This window comes from Bombina bombina, chromosome 5 (genome assembly GCF_027579735.1).
Source record: "Bombina bombina isolate aBomBom1 chromosome 5, aBomBom1.pri, whole genome shotgun sequence".
NCBI lineage: Eukaryota > Metazoa > Chordata > Amphibia > Anura > Bombinatoridae > Bombina > Bombina bombina.
This window is the reverse complement of record NC_069503.1, coordinates 682,534,387-682,555,978: the sequence shown is the minus strand read 5'-3', so window position 1 is coordinate 682,555,978 and position 21,592 is coordinate 682,534,387. Positions and strand designations below refer to the sequence as shown.

The following is a 21,592-nucleotide window of genomic DNA, read 5'->3' as shown; positions in this document are numbered from 1 at the left end:
ATTTCAATCAAAATATGTAAAAGTGTGTGAGCCTAGACTGACTGCACAGCCCGTGACCTTGGCAGCACTCTCAGTACATACCAGGTGTGCATCCAATGACTCTAGTCACATAGCTTGTGTACACTGAAAATATCAAAGGGACATAAAACAAGTTGGGATAGAAACAAAATAATATAATATGTACTTTAATTACTTTACCTGTAAATGTATACTGCAGTGCCTCACCATTAACCCTTTCTTTTTAGTTTCTGAATTGTAAAGCTCTAACTCCCCCCACACAATTCCTATTATGGCTGTATCTATGTTTATTGTTCTTTTGGTAAAATGCAAAATTGCAAAATTTGGTAAAATGCTGGAGCATGCCAAGAAGCTGTGAACTCAGTTGAAATACAATGCCTGTGTCTAAACACTGATAAGAGGAGTCGAGTTAGCTGCTCCAGGCAGCTTAGCTATGTAATTCATTTTGCTTATTTTTGAAAATTATTTTAAAATACTTGCCAACAATTTTTAAACATTTTTTTACGCAAACCATTTTCAATTAATTAGCCCTTTTAGGATATGCACAGATCTCAACCTGTTTTATGGCACTTTAAAATACTTAATAAATGTGCAGAAACATACAATACAGATATTAAAGCTAAAAAGCATTCTTAAAGTTATATGAAACCCAATTTTTTCTTTAATGATTCAGAGAGAGCATGCAATTATAAGCAACTTTTTAATTTACCCCCCCCCCATTCTCTTGGTATATAAAAGCAGGGATGTGAGCTTAGGAGCTGGCCCATTTTTTGTTTAGCACCTGGGTAGCGGTTGCTGATTGGTGGCTACATTTACATTTTAAAATTGCATGCTCTATTTGAATCACAAAGGTCCCTGTTGCTGCCTGGGAACAGGAGGCTGTGGACTACATTTTGAAAAGCAGTAGGCAGAGTCAGGAAGATCTGTGGGTGAAGTCAGAACGGGATGTGGGTGGAGTCAGGAGAGTCATGAGTGAGGTTGGAGGGTCATATCCAGTTGCCCTATCCAGTTGGCTATTTTCGGAGACAAATTTCTTCATGTGAAAGTGTAACACACCAAGATCTGTGCAAACATAGATCTTAAGATCTTAGTGTGTTGCACTTTTGCAAGAAGAAATCCGTCTCTGAAAATAGTCGAATGCTGCTGGTGGCAGCCATATTCGGGATTTGTTTACCAACGAATATTACGAATGCAAATACCTAGTATTTAATGTCCCTTTAAACAATCAAAATAGAACATGGCAATTTTGGAGCCAGCTGGATAGGACAACTGGATATGACTCTCGGTATCCGTGTCATCCTAATGCTACAGGATACAAAGACATTTTAGACAATTGGGTGCTTCCAACTTAAGATTTTGTGGAATGCCCTTTCCTGTTCTAGCATGACTGTGCCCTTTGCACAAAGAGAGGTTTATTAAGACATGGTTTAATGAGTTTGGTATAGAGGAACATGAGAGACTTGCACAGAACCCTGACCTCGGTCCCATTGAACACCTTTGGGATGAATTGTAATCCCAATTGCAAATTAGATCTTCTCATCCAACATCAGTGACTGACCCCACAAATGCTCTTTTGGCTGACTGGGCCAGATTTCCACAGACACACTTCAAAATCTTGTGGAAAACCTTTGTATAGCCTCAAATGGGGGGTGGTCAACTTCATATTTTAATGTCCATGATTTTGGAATAAGATGCCCAACAAGCTCATATAGGTGTGATGGTCAGTTGTGTGTTTAAACAGACCAATACCTGGGACTATAATTTACACAATCCTACACTGCTAAATTGCTACTATTTTTTTGACATAACATTAAACCCTAATTTACTCAGCAACCACTGCTCATTTTTCACCAAAGGAAAAAAGCTAAAACTAGACAATAACATGTATCTGCCTGAATTTTTTTATCTGATACAGCTGTAGCCACTGTAGCTTTGTTTAATCCTTTTAAATATTAAGAGAAAAGGAAAAAGTACCTGTTCAACTAAATTATTTCAAAATTTTAGCATTTAAAGCCACTGTGGGCCCACAAAAGTGGCAAAGATTTGTTTTTCTTGCATCCCACAGTTGAAAAATAAATTGAAACATGTGTGTTTGCCACAATAACTGTGATGCAGATACATTCTCCCCAGTATTTATCTATATTTTATTTAATTGTTGGTCCATTTGAAATCGGTGTGTCTCATGCTATTAGAAACAGCACAACCAGGGCCTGTTTGTATTTGGTTGAAAGCATATCCATGCAGTTAAAGATATTCAAGCCTAACCTTTCTACATATATTTTCCTAATCGGCTTTAACAGATAAAAAATGCAAAACAATACACTTTTTAGTAACAGTATGACTGCGGCTAGCCTTATCAGTCGCGTCTCAAGCTTGGATCCACTCTTCCAAATGAGGCAAGTTGTGGGTGGAGTTTGGCTATTGAAAAACCATTACAAACAAGATGTTAATTTGTTTTAAACGTTTTGAATGATATGGTATTCTATAGAAAAACAAAAAAATTATATTGTAATTACAAGGTGTTCACTGTCCGTTTAAGCTGATACTGCACTGTTTTTATATACTATCTACATTTGACTACTGCCAGAAACAGAGCTGTGTGAACAGTTTCACTTCCCTGTTTATTTAGACAAATTCTTATGTTCCAGATGTTTGGAAGAAAAAAGTTTTTTCCCTTTGGATTGTGTATAGTTTATTAATGGTTTATCAGCTGTGTGGATGAGTTTTTTCACTAATCAGATAAAAATGTCACTAAATTTTCTCTTGAACACAACATCATACACAACAAAATACTTCTCTTACTTTTTTGTGTTTTTTCAGGTAGCTATAGTTTTATATTAGTAGGTTATTTTTATACTATCTCCTGATTTTTGTAATATTTTTTTGTTACTTGTAACTTAAGTGCACATAAAAGTGCAAAAAAAATTATCTCTAATCAGTGTTGTTCCCTGGAAATTGTTTTTTTTTTTTTTTTTTTGGGGGGGGGGGGGGCACTTCCAGGAGCCTAACCAGTTATTTGAGGGCGGGGTCTTGGTGTGAGGACAAGACTGGGCATGTTGCGGGAGGGGTCAGGTGAGTCATGGACAGGATTGGGTGTGCAGTGGGATGGGGGTTGGGTGTGTCGTGTGTGAAGCTGGATGGAGCAGCCACAGTGCCTGGGCAGTGTGGTGGTGGGAAGCCACAGTTTGGGGGGGGGCACATTGGGACAGCCATTAAGATGGGGGTTGAGGGCCCCATCCGACAATGCCACTGTCTTTAATGTGTTAAAGCATTTTAATTTTACACTATGGCTTGCATATAATTATGTAATAATAATCACTATACTCTAGGTGATAACTTGGGGCGCTCACCACAGTGTGCAAAAATATATACAAATATAAATGGCACAATAGTCTAATAATGGTAAAAGATGTCATCTCTAGAGTCCAATGTGCATTGAAATGAACCCAGAGTCTAATGGATGTTATATCAGGCAGCTCTCCTCAAGTGTTTGGATTAAGGCTCTTGTTTAAAGGGACACTGAACCCAAATTTTTTATTTTGTGATTCAGACAGAGCATGAAATTTTAAGCAACTTTCTAATTTACTCCTATTATCAAATGTTCTTTATTCTCTTGGTATCTTTATTTGAAATGCAAGAATGTAAGTTTAGATGCCGGCCCATTTTTGGTGAACAACCTGGGTTGTGTTTGCTGATTGGTGGATGAATTCATCCACCAATAAAAAAAGTGCTATCCAGAGTACTGGACTAAAAAAAAGCTTAGATGCCTTCTTTTTCAAATAAAGATAGCAAGAGAACGAAGAAAAATTGATAATTGGAGTGAATTAGAAAGTTGCTTAAAATTGCATGCTCTATCTGAATCATGAAAGAGAAAAATTGGGTTCAGTGTCCCTTTAATGCATTCATGCTTGGTGGCAGATTTCTTTGAAAAATGAATGTCTTGCTTGAGCTTTGTTAAAGCTGCCTACTGGACCGCTTCATACATTCATATTCGGGAGACCAGGTGACCAGTTTGAACTACCAGATAGAGGAGTGACTTGTTATCCGGGTTACTCTTGAAGATCCGGCCTGAGTGAATATCACTTATCTAGTGCTCCACCGCATGTGAGTGGAAACGCTTAAGGGACACTGTACCCAAAAATTTTCTTTTGTGATTCAGATAGAGCATGCAATTTTAAGCAACTTTCTAATTTACTCCTATTATCAATTTTTCTTCGTTCTCTTGCTATCTTTATATGAAAAAGAAGGCATCTATGCTTTTTTCTTGCTTCAGCACTCTGGACAGCAGTTTTTGATTGGTGGATGAATTTATCCACCAATCAGCAAGGACAACCTAGGTTGTTCACCAAAAAAGGGCTGGCATCTAAACTTACATTTTTGCATTTCAAATAAAGATACCAAGAGAATAAAGAACATTTGATAATAGGAGTAAATTAGAAAATTGCTTAAAATTACATGCTCTATCTGAATCACGAAAGAAAATTTTTGGGTACAGTGTCCCTTTATTTTTGCTTCAACTTTTATATACTGATACAGTATTACACTATGTGGCGCCTTCTTTAATTTCTAGCATATAATTATGGCGCCGATTTATCAAAGCTTCAATCGGCCCCAATGCCTCTGTTTCTGAGCGAGCCTTCAGGCTCGCTGGAAACTGTAGTTAAGCAGCGGTCTTAGGACCGCTGCTCCTTAACTCGCCCACCACCTCTGAGGTGGCGGACAGTAATCAGCCCTTCAATTCCGATTGGCTGATAGAATTTTATCAGCCAATCGGAATTAAGGTAGAAAAAATCCTATTGGCTGATGCAATCAGCCAATAGGATTGAAGTTCAATCCAATCGCATTCTGATTGGAACAGCCAATAGAATGCAAGCTCAATCCTATTGGCTGATTGGATCAGCCAATAGGATTTTTTCTACCTTAATTCCGATTGGCTGATAGAATTCTAACAGCCAATCGGAATTGAAGGGACGCCATCTTGGATGACGTCACTTAAAGGTACCGTCATTTAGTCGTCGGATGAAGACAGAAGTGGATGCTCCGCGTCGGATGTCTTGAAGATGGACCCGCTCCGCTCCGGATGGATGAAGACTTCTGCCCGTCTGGAGGACCACTTCGCCCGGTTTCGTTGAGGACTTCGGGCCGGTTGTGTGAAGACATCTCAAGGTAGGGTGATCTTCAAGGGGTTAGTGTTAGGTTTTTTTAAGGGGGTATTGGGTGGGTTTTAGAGTAGGGTTGGGTGTGTGAGTGATGGGTTTTAATGTTGGGGGGTATTGTATTTTTTTTTACAGATAAAAGAGCTGATTACTTTGGGGCAATGCCCCGCAAAAAAGCCCTTTTAAGGGATATTTGTAATTTAGTATAGGGTAGTTATTTTATTAGGGGGATTAGATTAGGTGTAATTAGTTTAAAAAACTTGTAATTATTTTATTATTTTCTGTAATTTAGTGTTTGTTTTTTTGTACTTTAGTTTATTTTATTTTATTGTAATTAATTTAATTTAATGTAGGGAATTAATTTAATTATAGTGTAGTGTTAGGTGTAATTGTAACTTAGGTTAGGTTTTATTTTACACGCACTTTTGTATTTATTTTAGCTAGGTAGCTATTAAATAGTTAATAACTGTTTAATAACTATTGTACATAGTTAAAATAAATAAAAAGTTGCCTGTAAAATAAAAATAAACCCTAAGCGAGATACAATGTAACTATTAGTTATATTGTATCTAGCTTAGGGTTTATTTTATAGGTAAGTATTTAGTTTTAAATAGGAATTATTTAGTTAATTGTAGTAATTTTATTTAGATGTATTTAAATTATATTTAAGTTAGGGGGGTGTTAGGGTTAGGCTTAGGTTTAGGGGTTAATACATTTAATAAAGTGTCGGCGACATTGGGGGCGGCAGATTAGGGGTTAATAAAATTTAACTAGTGTTTGCGATGCGGGAGTACGGTGGTTTAGGGGTTAATATATTTATTTAAGTGGCGACGATCTCCGGTTTGGCAGATTAGGGGTTAAAAATTTTAATTTAGTGTTTGCGATGTGGGGGGGGGGCTCGGTTTAGGGGTTAATAGGTAGTTTATGGGTGTTAGTGTACTTTTTAGCACTTTAGTAAAGAGTTTTATGTTACGGCGTTAGCCCATAAAACTCTTAACTACGGACTTTTAAATGCGGTACCAGGCTTGACAGGAGAGGCTGTACCGCTCACTTTTAGGAAGACTTGTAATACCGGCGTTAGGAAAATCCCATTGAAAATATAGGATACGCAATTGACGTAAGTGGGTTTGCGGTATTTTCAAGTTGCGGAAAAAAAGTGAGCGGTACACCTGTACCTGCAAGACTCATAATACCAGCGGGCGTTAAAAAGCAGCATTGGGACCTCTCAACGCTGCTTTTTAAGGAATACGCAAAACTCGTAATCTAGGTGAGTATGTTAAAGTAATTTTAAAGTTTTTTTTTTTGTTTTTTTTTTTAAATAATTTTTATTGGGGTTGTTAAGTAACAATACAGACAAGCCATTCTTCAAAAAGGCATACAAAATACAAAAAGGAGAAAGAAAATTAGTCGTAATGGTAAGATATACGATCATCGCTGTTACATCACAGATACATTCAAATAAGCAAAAGATAAACCTCACATTTTTCAGTTTTGTTATCTCAACAGCTATAAATTGTATAAATAGTTTTCAGAAAACATAAAACAAGAGAATATGAGTGATATTAACTTATTCTTTGCCCTGTATTAAATTTAAATAAGAATAACAATAAAGGCAAGAGCAAAGCCATTAATAATGAAATAGCGCTGTAAACAAATATAGATAATGAAATGGATACACCTATAAAAGGTGCCAAAAACTAGAGTCCAAATGGCCTCATCTGGGCTACAATAAGACACCTCCCCACAGGTAACTACAAATTGTAAAATAGTTTTCCGAAACATAAAATAAGAAAATAAGTGATATTAATGTGTTTTTGCTCTGTATTTAAATTGAAATAAGAATAACAATAAAGAAAATCATATATAGAGGTATTAGGAACTATAATAATGAATTACATGCGGTATATGTCCAGGGAAACCGTGCTTTAGTCTCTGATACCTAAAATAAACTATCAGAGTACTAGGATAGGTTGCGGGGGGGGGGGGGGGGGGTTGGGTAGAAGCATTCAATTATATGGTGAGATATTTACCCTGTCTAATTAATAGTTGTTCCATACTGGTATGGAAACTGACAATTTAAAGGATGTGATGTTAAGAAAAACAATAAAAATATTGCAGACGTAGCACAAATTCCTAATCTGTAGAATTACGTATATTAAAATACCAAATATGGAAATTGTGGTAGTAACTAAAGGTATATCTTCAACTGAAATAAGGGGTGTTAAGACTATATGAGGCTGTGACACCAGGTAAGGAACAAGTGTCTGCAGACAAAATTAATTTAAATAAGGACAATGCAAAATACCCTGAGTTGAACTGCCATATATATGCTCTTATCTAAAGTTAAGTTAGTTGCGTATAAAAGAAAACATTGTATGAAAGCTCAATAATCCCCTCAAGCTCAGCAGGCATAAAATGAGTGGTGTACCAGCCAGTAATAACGAAACAATAATCCAACACCTGTGCGTATGATCTTATGTTGGTCGGGGTCTACAAAGCATACAATAAAGCAGTATGTTAGTTCAAGTAAAACACCAGAACTAATAAGTATAATATAGATAAAATAGTTTGTCTATTTACAATGAGAGGTAAACCTTAATTCAGCATATACTTGGCTGTTAAACTTGTCTTAAAATATATGAGCAACTCTCTAGCAAGAACCATAGACTATAGGATTAGGTATAGGCCTGGGTAATATACAGATAATTTTAAAGAAGCTCTAAAGCAAATATTAAGGTACTATACTGTATACACCAGAGTGATTTGATCGGAACAGCCAATAGAATGCGAGCTCAATCTGATTGGCTGATTGGATCAGCCAATCGGATTGAACTTGATTCTGATTGGCTGATTCCATCAGCCAATCAGAATTTTCCTACCTTAATTCCGATTGGCTGATAGAATCCTATCAGCCAATCGGAATTCGAGGGACGCCATCTTGGATGACGTCCCTTAAAGGAACCGTTATTCTTCAGTTGGACGTCGTCGGAAGAAGATTGATCCGCGCTGGAGGTCTTCACAATGGAGCCGTTCCTCATCGGATGAAGATAGAAGATGCCGCTTGGATCAAGATGGTTGCCGGTCTGGATCGCCTATTCTTCCTGGATAGGATGAAGACTTTGGAGCCTCTTCTGGACCTCTTCAGCCGCAGGATTATGGATCACCAGCCCCCGCTTGGGTTGGATGAAGATTTTGGAGCCAGGACCGATCGGTGATACCCGGTGAGGTGAAGATAAGGTAGGAAGATCTTCAGGGGCTTAGTGTTAGGTTTATTTAAGGGGGGTTTGGGTTAGATTAGGGGTATGTGGGTGGTGGGTTGTAATGTTGGGGGGGGTATTGTATGTGTTTTTTTACAGGCAAAAGAGCTGAATTTCTTGGGGCATGCCCCGCAAAGGGCCCTGTTCAGGGCTGGTAAGGTAAAAGAGCTTTGAACTTTTGTAATTTAGAATAGGGTAGGGCATTTTTTTATTTTGGGGGGCTTTGTAATTTCATTAGGGGGCTTAGAGTAGGTGTAATTAGTTTAAAATTGTAATATTTTTCTAATGTTTGTAAATATTTTTTAATTTTTTGTAACTTAGTTCTTTTTTATTTTTTTGTACTTTAGTTAGTTTATTTAATTGTAGTTATTTGTAGGTATTGTATTTAATTAATGTATTGATAGTGTAGTGTTAGGTTTAATTGTAGGTAATTGTAGGTATTTTATTTAATTTATTTATTGATAGTGTAGTGTTAGGTTTAATTGTAACTTAGGTTAGGATTTATTTTACAGGTAATTTTGTAATTATTTTAACTATTTTAGCTATTAAATAGTTCTTAACTATTTAATAGCTATTGTACCTGGTTAAAATAAATACAAAGTTACCTGTAAAATAAATATAAATCCTAAAATAGCTATAATATAATTATAATTTATATTGTAGCTATATTAGGGTTTATTTTACAGGTAAGTATTTAGCTTTAAATAGGAATAATTTATTTAATAAGAGTTAATTTATTTCGTTAGATTTAAATTATATTTAACTTAGGGGGGTGTTAGGGTTAGGGTTAGACTTAGCTTTAGGGGTTAATCCATTTATTACAGTAGCGGCGAGATTCGGTCGGCAGATTAGGGGTTAATAATTGAAGTTAGGTGTCGGCGATGTTAGGGATGACAGATTAGGGGTTAATACTATATATTATAGGGTTATTGAGGCGGGAGTGAGGCGGATTAGGGGTTAATAACTTTATTATAGTAGCGGTGCGGTCCGCTCGGCAGATTAGGGGTTAATAAGTGTAGGCAGATGGAGGCGACGTTGAGGGGGGCAGATTAGGGGTTAATAAATATAATATAGGGGTCGGCGGTGTTAGGGGCAGCAGATTAGGGGTACATAAGTATAACGTAGGTGGCGGTCGGCAGATTAGGGGTTAAAAAATTTTAATAGAGTGGCAGCGATGTGGGGGGACCTCGGTTTAGGGGTACATAGGTAGTTTATGGGTGTTAGTGTACTTTAGAGCACAGTAGTTAAGAGCTTTATAAACCGGCGTTAGCCCAGAAAGCTCTTAACTACTGACTTTTTTCTGCGGCTGGAGTTTTGTCGTTAGATTTCTAACGCTCACTTCAGCCAAGACTCTAAATACCGGCGTTAGAAAGATCCCATTGAAAAGATAGGATACGCAATTGACGTAAGGGGATCTGCGGTATGGAAAAGTCGCGGCTGAAAAGTGAGCGTTAGACCCTTTAATGACTGACTCCAAATACCAGAGGGCGGTAAAAACCAGCGTTAGGAGCCTCTAACGCTGGTTTTGACGGCTACCGCCCAACTCTAAATCTAGGCCTAACGCCTAGATTTAGAGTTTTGCGGCCAAAGGGGTGCGTTAGCTACGCTGGCTTTTTTCTGGCCGCACCTTTTAAATACCGCTGGTATTTAGAGTTCACAGAATGGCTGCGTTAGGCTCCAAAAAAGGAGCGTAGAGCATATTTACTGCAACTTCAACTCTCGATACCAGCGGTGCTTACGGACGCGGCCAGCTTCAAAAACGTGCTCGTGCACGATTCCCCCATAGAAAACAATTGGGCTGTTTGAGCTGAAAAAAAAACTAACACCTGCAAAAAAGCCGCGTTCAGCTCCTAACGCAGCCCCATTGTTTGCTATGGGGAAACACTTCCTACGTCTGCACCTAACACTCTGACATGTACCCCGAGTCTAAACACCCCTAGCCTTACACTTATTAACCCCTAATCTGCCGCCCCCGCTATCGCTGACCCCTGCATATTATTTTTAACCCCTAATCTGCCGCTCCGTAAACCGCCGCTACTTACATTATCCCTATGTACCCCTAATCTGCTGCCCCTAACACCGCTGACCCCTATATTATATTTATTAACCCCTAATCTGCCCCCCACAACGTCGCCTCCACCTGCCTACACTTATTAACCCCTAATCTGCCGAGCGGACCGCACCGCAATTATAATAAAGTTATTAACCCCTAATCCGCCTCACTCCCGCCTCAATAACCCTATAATAAATAGTATTAACCCCTAATCTGCCCTCCCTAACATCGCCGACACCTAACTTCAAACATTAACCCCTAATCTGCCAACTGGAGCTCACCGCTATTCTAATAAATGTATTAACCCCTAAAGCTAAGTCTAACCCTAACACTAACACCCCCCTAAGTTAAATATAATTTAAATCTAACAAAATAAATTAACTCTTATTAAATAAATTATTCCTATTTAAAGCTAAATACTTACCTGTAAAATAAATCCTAATATAGCTACAATATAAATTATAATTACTGTATATTATAGCTATTTTAGGATTTATATTTATTTTACAGGTAACTTTGTATTTATTTTAACCAGGTACAATAGCTATTAAATAGTTAAGAACTATTTAATAGGTAAAATAGTTAAAATAATTACAAAATTACCTGTAAAATAAATCCTAACCTAAGTTACAATTAAACCTAACACTACACTATCAATAAATTAATTAAATAAAATACCTACAATTATCTACAATTAAACCTAACACTACACTATCAATAAATTAATTAAATACAATACCTACAAATAAATACATTTAAATAAACTAACTAAAGTACAAAAAATAAAAAAGAACTAAGTTACAAAAAATAAAAAAATATTTACAAACATTAGAAAAATATTACAACAATTTTAAACTAATTGCACCTACTCTAAGCCCCCTAATAAAATAACAAAGCCCCCCAAAATAAAAAAATGCCCTACCCTATTCTAAATTACAAAAGTTCAAAGCTCTTTTACCTTACCAGCCCTGAACAGGGCCCTTTGCGGGGCATGCCCCAAAGAATTCAGCTCTTTTGCCTGTAAAAAAACACATACAATACCCCCCCCAACATTACAACCCACCACCCACATACCCCTAATCTAACCCAAACCCCCCTTAAATAAACCTAACACTAAGCCCCTGAAGATCTTCCTACCTTATCTTCACCTCACCGGGTATCACCGATCGGTCCTGGCTCCAAAATCTTCATCCAACCCAAGCGGGGGCTGGCGATCCATAATCCTGCGGCTGAAGAGGTCCAGAAGAGGCTCCAAAGTCTTCATCCTATCCGGGAAGAAGAGGCGATCAAGACCGGCAACCATCTTGATCCAAGCGGCATCTTCTATCTTCATCCGATGAGGAACGGCTCCATCGTGAAGACCTCCAGCACGGATCAATCTTCTTCCGACGACGTCCAACTGAAGAATGACAGTTCCTTCAAGGGACGTCATCCAAGATGGCGTCCCTCGAATTCCGATTGGCTGATAGGATTCTATCAGCCAATTGGAATTAAGGTAGGAAAATTCTGATTGGCTGATGGAATCAGCCAATCAGAATCAAGTTCAATCCGATTGACTGATCCGATCAGCCAATCAGATTGAGCTCGCATTCTATTGGCTGATTGGAACAGCCAATAGAATGCGAGCTCAATCTGATTGGCTGATCGGATCAGCCAATCGGATTGAACTTGATTGGCTGATTCCATCAGCCAATCAGAATTTTCCTACCTTAATTCCGATTGGCTGATAAAATCCTATCAGCCAATCGGAATTCAAGGGACGCCATCTTAGATGACGTCCCTTAAAGGAACTGTCATTCTTCAGTTGGACGTCGTCGGAAGAAGATTGATCCGCGCTGGAGGTCTTCACGATGGAGCCGTTCCTCATCGGATGAAGATAGAAGATGCCGCTTGGATCAAGATGGTTGCCGGTCTGGATCGCCTCTTCTTCCCGGATAGGATGAAGACTTTGGAGCCTCTTCTGGACCTCTTCAGCCGCAGGATTATGGATCGCCAGCCCCCGCTTGGGTTGGATGAAGATTTTGGAGCCAGGACCAATCGGTGATACCCGGTGAGGTGAAGATAAGGTAGGAAGATCTTCAGGGGCTTAGTGTTAGGTTTATTTAAGGGGGGTTTGGGTTAGATTAGGGGTATGTGGGTGGTGGGTTGTAATGTTGGGGGGGGGGTATTGTATGTGTTTTTTTACAGGCAAAAGAGCTGAATTTCTTAGGGCATTCCCCGCAAAGGGCCCTGTTCAGGGCTGGTAAGGTAAAAGAGCTTTGAACTTTTTTTAATTTAGAATAGGGTAGGGCATTTTTTTATTTTGGGGGGCTTTGAGTAGGTGTAATTAGTTTAAAATTGTTGTAATATTTTTCTAATGTTTGTAAATATTTTTTTATTTTTTGTAACTTAGTTCTTTTTTATTTTTTGTACTTTAGTTAGTTTATTTAATTGTAGTTATTTGTAGGTATTGTATTTAATTAATGTATTGATAGTGTAGTGCTAGGTTTAATTGTAGGTAATTGTAGGTATTTTATTTAATTTATTTATTGATAATGTAGTGTTAGGTTTAATTGTAACTTAGGTTAGGATTTATTTTACAGGTAATTTTGTAATTATTTTAACTATTTTAGCTATTAAATAGTTCTTAACTATTTAATAGCTATTGTACCTGGTTAAAATAAATATAAAGTTGCCTGTCAAATAAATATAAATCCTAAAATAGCTATAATATAATTATAATTTATATTGTAGCTATATTAGGGTTTATTTTACAGGTAAGTATTTAGCTTTAAATAGGAATAATTTATTTAATAAGAGTTAATTTATTTCGTTAGATTTAAATTATATTTAATTTAGGGGGGTGTTAGGGTTAGACTTAGCTTTAGGGGTTAATCCATTAATTACAGTAGCGGTGAGATTCGGTCGGCAGATTAGGGGTTAATAATTGAAGTTAGGTGTCGGCGATGTTAGGGAGGGCAGATTAGGGGTTAATACTATTTATTATAGGGTTATTGAGGCGGGAGTGAGGCGGATTAGGGGTTAATAACTTTATTATAGTAGCGGTGCGGTCCGCTCGGCAGATTAGGGGTTAATAAGTGTAGGCAGGTGGAGGCGACGTTGAGGGGGGGCAGATTAGGGGTTAATAAATATAATATAGGGGTCGGCGGTGTTAGGGGCAGCAGATTAGGGGTACATAAGGATAACGTAGGTAGCGGCGCTTTGCGGTCGGCAGGTTAGGGGTTAATTATTGTAGGTAGCTGGCGGCGACGTTGTGGGGGGCAGGTTAGGGGTTAATAAATATAATATAGGGGTCGGCGGTGTTAGGGGCAGCAGATTAGGGGTACATAAGTATAACGTAGGTGGCGGTCGGCAGATTAGGGGTTAAAAATTTTTAATAGAGTGGCGGCGATGTGGGGGGACCTCGGTTTAGGGGTACATAGGTAGTTTATGGGTGTTAGTGTACTTTAGAGCACAGTAGTTAAGAGCTTTATAAACCGGCGTTAGCCCAGAAAGCTCTTAACTACTGACTTTTTTCTGCGGCTGGAGTTTTGTCGTTAGATTTCTAACGCTCACTTCAGCCAAGACTCTAAATACCGGCGTTAGAAAGATCCAATTGAAAAGATAGGATACGCAATTGACGTAAGGGGATCTGCGGTATGGAAAAGTCGCGGCTGAAAAGTGAGCGTTAGACCCTTTAATGACTGACTCCAAATACCAGAGGGCGGTAAAAACCAGCGTTAGGAGCCTCTAACGCTGGTTTTGACAGCTACCGCCCAACTCTAAATCTAGGCCTATGTATCTACAGTTTCTCGCAGATTCTATCTAAACTTTGGATTAGACTTCTTTCTCTGTGAATTTAACCAACACCCTCTTTCTGGCATGGTTGGGAGTCAGGGACCCATTCTGTCAGGCAAGTTAGACACTCTCTCTCATCCCGGTAGTGCTGGTTATTTTCTCTCGGCTGATATATATGAATCACTTGACAGGAGGAATTAAGCATAACACTTACAGTTCTCATGGGGGGTATTCCCCATTCTTGAATTCCTGCTTTCGTCTCCATTGCCCTTTATATCTGGGGATGGTTGCCAGTAAGCCACCCTGCTTTCAAATCTATAGTTATTTGCCGACCCTGTAGTGGACGGCCACTTCAAAAACAAACATCGGCTCTATTTTTCTTCTTCCATGTTATAGAACAGATGGTGACCGCACCTGCTCAGGCAAAAACCCCTGAGGGCTGTATTCGCCAGACCCTGCATATATTTCTTGAATTAAGCTTATCCCCAACTCTTTATGTTTAGTTATGGTTTGATCCTCATTTACCTCCATGGTTTTTCCATATACAGGAGCCGCTACTTCTATGTCTTGAGGCTTAAGCTTGTTGACGCTGTCCCATTCCGATGCAAGGCAGTCCGCAAGGCGTGCAAAATGGTCATTCACCAACCATGATATGGCCGTTATGAGATCCTTGTCTTCTGGCTCCATATTAGTGCTGTGAAACTGCAAACTTCCTCCGGGAATTATGTTAGAGACACTTATACAGGACTAGCACAAGGAGTATTTAGTTTTGAACTTTATTGTATCTTCATATCCACATTTCCTCAGCCTCTTATAACATCCGCATTGTTGTAAACGGCGGTCGCTTCTTTGCGCACCAAAAATATGAAAATTCCACAGTCTTATTAGATATCTCCAAACTTCTCCAATCACTCCAGGGTATTTCAATGACTATTAATATTAAATATTGGAGAATAACTTTAAGAATAACCCTGTTAAATTATATTAGAATCAGGAGCTCCATTCAAGTGCATCTGGTCCCTTTAGCTGTAGGCTCCGCCCCCCGTGATTTTAAAGTTTAATGATTTAAAGTACAGTTTTTAAAAATCTTAAAAATATGGGCACTTAAAGTCATTAAACTTTATAAAGACGCTTCTTTTTTAAAATACTTACCATTTCATTTCGGTAAACATACTGCCGATCCTCTGCCTCCATCTCCTTCTGTATTAACATATCGATGACTTATCCGGCTTCCTCTAATCGTTGAATGCCCCACGAGCTCGACACCAAAAGGGGCATGCAAATATTGGGGGAAGCCGGATTTATCATCGATATGCTCAATATCAAAGGAAATGTGGGTGGAGGATTGGCGGTAAGTTTAACGAAACAAAATGGTAAGTATTTTTTTTTAAAAAGAAGCGTCTTTGGAAAGTTTAATTAATTAAAGTGCCCAGGTTTTTAAACTTATTTTTAGATACTGAGCTTTAAAGGGACAGTCTAGTATAAATTAAACTTTCATTATTCAGATAGGACTTTTAATTTTAATCAACTTTCCAATTTAGTTTTATCATCAAATTTGCTTTTTTCTCTTGGTATTCTTAGTTTAAACTAAACATAGGTAGGCTCATATGCTAATTTCTAAGCCTTTGAGGGCTGCCTCTTATCACTTATGCTTTTTAAATCTCTTTTCAACACAAAGAGACAGAAAGTACATGTGGGCCATATAGATAACACTGTGTTCAGGCACAGGGGGTTATTTAAGATATAGCACAAAACAATGCTAAATTTAAGACAATAGATAATAAACAGTCACAGTCATGTGATCAGGGGGCTGGAAGAAGGTTCCTAGATACAAGGTAATCACAGAGGTAAAAAGTATAATAATATAACACTGTTGGTTATGCAAAACTGGGGAATGGGTAATAAAGGGATTATCTATCTTTTAAAACAATAACAATTCTATGGTAGACTGTCCCTTTAATTAATTAAACTTTACAATCACTTTAAGCACTTGCTTTCAGGATAGAAACTGTGAATCCAACCGAAACTGGCATACAATGGCTCTGAAAGTTAAAGTACAGTTCTTTTGAATGAACCCCTTTGTACAGTGTGCAAGATACTCATTTGCATGTATGAGATTAACCTATTGTAATCTGAATCCATCCTGATCATTGCTATACAATATGAATGCCATTAGTATATGGGCATGATGGGTATACTGGTTATGTTTGCTTAATGATTATATTGACATTATATTTTAAAAGTATTGTTTTTTTCAAATAATTCCAATTTTCATTTAAAAAAAACTTTTTACAGTTTGGCAACATCTGAAATCAAGGTGAAGACTACAGGTTTCTATTAGAAGGAACTGGCTGCAAATCAACTCATCTAAAATGGGAAAAATGTACAAACGGAATCTCGCTTTCATGACTGGGTTTTTAAAAGGAAACGCACCTTCATGATCAGTATTACAAATGAGATTGCGCCTTCCAGTTACATTATTGAGCTACCTGTCACAAAGGCGTGTTCCTGGTCGAGAGATCAATCTTTTAGCCACAAGAACAGGAAAACGTTGTGAATGTGTTTTGTCTGCGGTCACGAAGGCACAATGCTCAGGTAGAAAATATCACTGTAGTTTACTAGTCAGGGGAAAAATGCTGCTAGCCCAGAGGATTAAAGCTGATATGTGAATGTACATACATATGTAAATGTGTGTCCTGCCCACTGCAGATGGACAAACAGCGATTATTAGAGCTTTAATGAATCTAGACCATGCAAATACACCTCTAAAATGTTGCCGATGACCATTTCAGAGTGTTTTGCACATGTGCATTGTGCAACATAACAAAACGATTCTAAATTGTCTTGGAATACTTGCAACGATATCAAAAAGGCCATTTCAAAACTGTTCAAGTTCCTTTAGGTGTTGAATTCTAAGTGTAAAATGACCTGGAAAATATGTTGAAAACTATCGTTAAAATGGATTGTGATCCCTAAGTGGTTGCATATTAAAAATAAGGCATTTCAAGGCAAGCCAAAAATGTACTTGCATTTCTGAGATATAAATTATTGTGATTGCATAGAAAGGGTTGTGATCGACCCATAATTAGTTTTCTTGGTATCCCTCATTAAAAAACATACCTAGATAGGCTCTGGAGCAACAGTGCACTGCTGGAGCTACCTGGTGATTGGTGGCTGTAAACATATGCCCCTTGTTATTGGCTCACCAGATGTCTTCAGCTAGCTCCCTGTAGTACAATGCTGCTCTGGAGAAGATTATAACTATGTGTTTAATCTCTTTTCAGGAATTAACCGCAGTTATTTCCAAGCAACACTTCAGTAACAATAAATACTCTTAACACATTACAGAATTTTCTTTTTGCATGTTTAAATCCTTTTAAATAAATCACTGCTCCAGGTGTTACTTTCTTCATAAGAGAGATGCATACTACTGATGACCTGGCCTTAAAGGGACAGTAAACACCAAAAATGTTATTCCCCAGTTTTGCATAACCAACACTGTTTTATTAATATACTTTTTACCTCTATGATTACCTTGTATCTAAGCTTCTGCAGTCAGCCTCCTTATCTCAGATCTTTTGACAGAATTGCATTTCAGGCACAAATGAACAAACAGTAAATGTTAATAGCTATTCACAGCCAGACTGTGAGATAACAGGTGGTCTTCAGAGTCTTAGAAATCAGCCTATGAGCCTACCTAGGTTTAGCCTTTAACAAAAAATACCAAGAGAAAAAAGCAAATTTGATGCTAAAAGTAAATTGGAAAGTTGTTTAAAATAACTTGCCCTATCTGAATCACAAAAGTTTAGTTTGGACTTTACTGTCCCTTTAATATGTTATTACAATTACATTGTTTTAACCTGACTGTGCATTTATTAACCACAGCAGTTAATAAAAAGTAATTAGTTTAAAACACTGTGTGTTATATATATATATATATATATATATATATATATATACTGTGTATATATATATATATATATATATATATATATATATATACATACTGTTGTTGCTTCACGCTGCTGGCAAGGCACATCACTTTAATATAATCTGTTAGATGCTTGCTGAGAAGCACTGAACATACAGACCACATACCAGGAAGCTGCACACGGAAGCTAGCTTGCCCTGAGGCAAGTCTGTAACTGCTAGAGCTGCTGCAAGCTTGTTTTTAGCAACTAGCATTAGGGAGGGAATAATAGTCTTACCTTGTGGGGCTTTTTCTTAGTTTTCTTTCAGAACTGTTCCAGCTGTGTATGGGTGGATAGTGTCTGCAGATCACTGTGAGATATGTAGACGTCACAGGCATGAGAAGCAGTGAGGAAACGAGGAAAGAGTGAGAGGGGAAGGGCTTACAGCGTGGGTGTCATTAAGAAATGATAAGAACATAGATCTATGTGTACTGAAGTCTAGGTGCGCCTCACATTAGGTCAACAAGAGGGCACAATTACCAAGTTATAATCATTTTATCTTCTCAAAGATATAAACCCAGCTCTAAAAAAGAAATGTTAAAGGGACAGTCTACCATAGAATTTTTATTGTTTTAAAAGATAGATAATCCCTTTATTACCCATTCCCCAGTTTTGCACAACCAACAGTGTTATATTAATGTACTTTTTACCTCTGTGATTACCTTGTATCTAGGAACCTTCTTCCAGCCCCCTGATCACATGACTGTGACTTGTTATTATCTATTGTCTTAAATCTAGCATTGGTTTGTGCTAAATCTTAAATAACCCCCTGTGCCTGAACACAGTGTTATCTATATGGCCCACGTGTACTTTCTGTCTCTTTGTGTTGAAAAGAGATTTAAAAAGCATGTGATAAGAGGCAGCCCTCAAAGGCTTAGAAATTAGCATTAGTGATGTCGCAAACTTAAAATTTTCCGTTCGCGAACGGCGAACGCAAACGTCCACAACTGTTCGCGAACCGGGTGAACCGCCATTGACTTCAATAGGCAGGCGAATTTTAAAACCCACAGGGACTCTTTCTGGCCACAATAGTGATGGAAAAGTTGTTTCAAGGGTACTAACACCTGGACTGTGGCATGCCGGAGGGGGACCCATGGCAAAACTCCCACGTAAAATTACATAGTTGATGCAGAGTCTGGTTTTAATCCATAAAGGGCATAAATCACCTAACATTCCAAAATTGTTTGGAATAACGTGCTTTAAAACATCAGGTATGATGTTGTATCGATCAGGTAGTGTAAGGGTTACGCCCGCTTCAAAGTGACAGACCAAACTCCCCGTTTAACGCACCGTAAACAACCGCAAACAGTCCATTTGCACAACCGCAAACTCCCCATTTGCACAAGGTTGGATACCAAGCTAGCCATGTCCCGTTCCTTGTCCTCACTGATGGCATTGAAGGTCTCTTCCTCCACCCAGCCATGTACAACACCAAGTGTCCCCGAAAGGTGACAACAAGCCCCCTGGGACGCCTGCTGTGTTTGGTCTTCCACCTCCTCAAAGCCACCTTCCTCCTCTGACTCCTCTTCTTCAGACTCCTCTCTCTGCGTTGCCTCTCTCTGCGTTATTATAAGGTGTGTTAAGTAGTACTATTCTTATCAGTTTAATCCCTGTTACGTCAGGGGACATGTATATGGCATGGATTTTAGGAACCGGGAGATGGAAAAAGATGCTTGGTCGGTCCTCCTACTTCAAATTTGGGGCACTGCGCGTGCAATCTACTGTGCCACCAGATAAGAGTGGTGTGTTAAGTAGTACTATTCTGATCAGTTTAATACCTGTTACGCCCCCTATCAGGGGATGTGTATATGGCATGGATTTTAGGAACCGGGAGATGGAAAAAGATGCTTGGTCGGTCCTCCTACTTCAAATTTGGGGCACTGCACGTGCAATCGTGGCCGGACTTTTAGCCGATGGACATTTGGCAGATGGACATTTGGTCAAAACACAAGGGGCTATCACAAAACAGTCCGGCCACGAGATAGATAGATTTGATAGATAGATAGATACATAGATTAGATAGATTGATCAATAGATGCAATATACATTTGATAGATACGATAGATAGATAGATTTGATAGATAGATAATTTCCCAGACAGAGAATTACAAGACGTGCGGGCTGGGACCCATGGTAAGGTTCCCAGAGGCAGTTGCGGCACCAGGGGACGTGTATATGGCATGGATTTTAGGAACCGGGAGATGGAAAAGATGCTTGGTTGGTCCTCCTACTTCAAATTTGGGGCGCTGCGCGTGCAATCGTGGCCGGAGTTTTAGCCGACGGACGTTTGGCAGACGGACATTTGGCCGACGGACATTTGGCCGAAACACAAGTGGCTGTCACAAAACAGTCCAGCCACGAGATAGATAGATTTCATAGATAGATACATAGATTAGATATATAGATCAATAGATGCAATATATATTTGATAGATACGATAGATAGATAGATAGATAAATAGATAGATAGATTTGATAGATAAATAGATAGATTTGATAGATAGATAATTTCCCAGACAGAGAATTACAAGACGTGCGGTCTGGGACCCATGGTAAGGTTCCCAGAGGCAGTTGCGGCGCCAGGGGACGTGTATATGGCATGGATTTTAGGAACCGGGAGATGAAAAAAGATGCTTGGTCGGTCCTCCTACTTCAAATTTGGGGCACTGCGCGTGCAATCTACAGTGCCACCAGATAAGAGTGGTGTGTTAAGTAGTACTATTCTGATCAGTTTAATACCTGTTACGCCCCCTATTAGGGGACGTGTATATGGCATGGATTTTAGGAACCGGGAGATGGAAAAAGATGCTTGGTCGGTCCTCCTACTTCAAATTTGGGGCACTGCGCGTGCAATCATGGCCGGACATTTAGCCGATGGAAATTTGGCAGACGGACATTTTGCCGACAGACATTTGGCCGAAACACAAGTGTCTGTCACAAAACAGTCCGGCCACGAGATAGATAGATTTGATAGAGAGATACATAGATTAGATAGATAGATAGATCAATAGATGCAATATACATTTGATAGATACGATAGATAGATTTGATAGATAAATAGATAGATTTGATAGATAGATAATTTCCCAGACAGAGAATTACAAGACTTGCAGTCTGCGACCCATGGTAAGGTTCCCAGAGGCAGTTGCGGCGCCAGGGGACATGTATATGGCATGGATTTTAGGAACCGGGAGATGGAAAAAGATGCTTGGTCGGTCCTCCTACTTCAAATTTGGGGCACTGCGCATGCAATCTAATGTGCCACCAGATAGGAGTGGTGTGTTAAGTAGTACTATTCCTATCAGTTTAATCCCTGTTAAGTGCCTTTTTTTTGGTTTGGTTTTTGAAGCCACAGTGCAGC

At 38.6% G+C, this 21,592-nt stretch overlaps 1 protein-coding gene across 1 annotated transcript in view; it reads right to left on the bottom strand.

Moving 5' to 3' along the window:
- Positions 1-18,601, bottom strand: part of LOC128660698 (leukocyte elastase inhibitor) — a 95,080-nt gene extending 76,479 nt beyond the window's left edge. Inside the window, exon 1 of the mRNA XM_053714657.1 lies at positions 18,470-18,601. The gene's annotated coding sequence lies outside the window, so the exon portion shown is untranslated. The remainder of the gene's footprint in view (positions 1-18,469) is intronic.
- Between the last annotated feature and the right edge of the window lie 2,991 nt (positions 18,602-21,592).